This window comes from Lathyrus oleraceus, chromosome 2, assembly GCF_024323335.1.
Source record: "Lathyrus oleraceus cultivar Zhongwan6 chromosome 2, CAAS_Psat_ZW6_1.0, whole genome shotgun sequence".
In the NCBI taxonomy this organism is placed as follows: Eukaryota; Viridiplantae; Streptophyta; class Magnoliopsida; order Fabales; family Fabaceae; genus Lathyrus; species Lathyrus oleraceus.
In genome coordinates, this window is record NC_066580.1 from 156,881,373 (window position 1) to 156,883,530 (window position 2,158).

A 2,158-nucleotide genomic window follows, 5' to 3' on the forward strand; every position below is an offset into this window, starting at 1 on the left:
TTCATCATTCTCGTCCCCTGCTTTTATTAGAGGGTAAGTCTTTGTTCGGACTTTGTACATGATTAATCAACTTCTCTTCCGATTTGTTTAATTGAAGTGACATATTGGTTTCTTTTGAGTATAGTATCTGACGATCTCTTATTGAAAAATTCGAGTTCTTCGATAGAATATAATATCTTCCGATAATCACCCTGTATAATTTTAACAGCTTAAAAAAGAGGAGGTGCCCTCCACCCTCACATAGAAAAAGAACAGCACCCATTGTCTAAAGTAAACTCCAAATGGATCATTAGTTACAAACGGTATAGACATATTAGCTCACATTATCCAACAAAAAATATTTAACTAAAACATAGAATTACATATATCAAATCTATTGGTTTTGCCGACGATCTTGCTTGGTCCTCATTATGCAGTGTGACACATCTCTCCTGTATGCGAGCCACTCAGTATCTTTTTAAACTTTTGCGTTGAAAGTCAGTTGCTTAAGCAATTCTTACAAATCTTAATCATATGATTAGTTGAAATAATCTCGTTAATCTGATTTATCATGAGGATAACTTTCATATCCATTCATTACTTTCTGAGCACCCATTTCCTTCTTATTACAAGCTCCACAATTTTAATATTTTTAACTTAGGGGTTAACTTTTATACTTCACAAGTATATTTCATCACAAATGTCTCATTATACTTATCTTGTTTCAATTGTCATTGTGTATCATCTTAAATTGTAATCAAGGTCCGTACGATTGGATGTGTAAATTGTAATTATTGTGTTTGGGTTTACTGAGAGAATGACATGATCCTGGTGACAAGCTGATTTTATCAAATTCACTACATATCAAATCATAAGCTTACTTAGTTATGTGAGGCAATATTGTTTCATTTTAATCATAATTCTGGTGTTATAGTTCGTACCTCATAAAAAATGTTACATAACATGGAGGGGTACTTCAGTAGTTTGAAGTGCTAATTCTGTATCAAACCCGTTATTGAGAAGTATATTTAATGCTCTTTCATCATTGCAAACGATGGTGTGGTGCAAGAGAGTTCTTCAAATGTGAAAAACATTAGGTGAGAGGTAATGGAGAAGCATGTTGAGTATAATACCAGTGGATTCAAAATATTCTACAGCACACCATGTGTTCTTGTTACAGAAGCAACATGCTAGTGACGTTTGAAATATGATCAACATGTAAATAACAATATAGTATTCTTTTTTAACAGTTGGGTGCGAGTAATACACTATCTATCAAATTGAAGTTGGGTGCCAGTAATACACTATCTATCAAATTGAAGTTTGTATCATAATTATTATACTTTTTGAATTTTCTATATCTTACATGCATATACTCTACAATGTCCGTTGTTATGTATGTTCTAATAGCCTCCCTTATTAATTCAAAGTGTCGGTTCGTTTATTTTGAAACAAAGTTATCATCATACCACAACATTAATAAATCATATAAACAGTATATGTCAAGTTGGTATCCTACATACATACTGAGAGGTTATTGATTTATAATTAGAAAAGTCAATAAATACATATATAATTTTGTTATACATGAAATTCAATAAATTCAACAAATTATACAATTAAATTCTAATTTTAATTGTAAGTGAATAACATGTTTGTATTCAATGAGATCCATTACTATAAGATATATAAAGATCATTTAAAGATGAATAATTATTTATATAGATGTCTGAATTTGGAGTCTAATGTAACTATTGAATACCAAGATGTGGAATTTTGATATCCTTATCACGGAGGATAAGAAATTTGAATTTTCCACAAATGAAGAACCTTGTGAGGAAGGTTCTCTACATATTGTTAAAATACAAACCAAAAGTTTGTCACTAATGAAGAATCTCATGAGGAGACTCTTCATAGATTGTTGAATAACAACCCGAAGTTAGAATAAGTAAGAGAGTCTGAAAGGCTAAGGATCTAGAACCGAATAAAATTGATAGTCAATTTATTTCTTTTATCTAATGGAAGGAGATAGTAAGAATTTTGTTTTTAAGATTCCTATTATTTTTCAAGTGGAGGATGTTCCTAAGACTTATAAGGAAACAATATGCTTCAAGGGACTCCTCTTGTTTAGAAGGAAGTATCATAGTGTGATGGTACATAAAACACCTACAAATGTAGA

The 2,158-nt window shown here is 30.8% G+C and overlaps 1 non-coding gene across 1 annotated transcript; it reads left to right on the plus strand.

The window, feature by feature from the left end:
- The first annotated feature begins 514 nt into the window (after window positions 1-514).
- On the plus strand, window positions 515-589 carry LOC127124755 (small nucleolar RNA U30). The gene has a single exon (XR_007804223.1). It is a non-coding gene; the product is annotated as a small nucleolar RNA U30 (small nucleolar RNA).
- The last annotated feature ends 1,569 nt before the right edge of the window (window positions 590-2,158 follow it).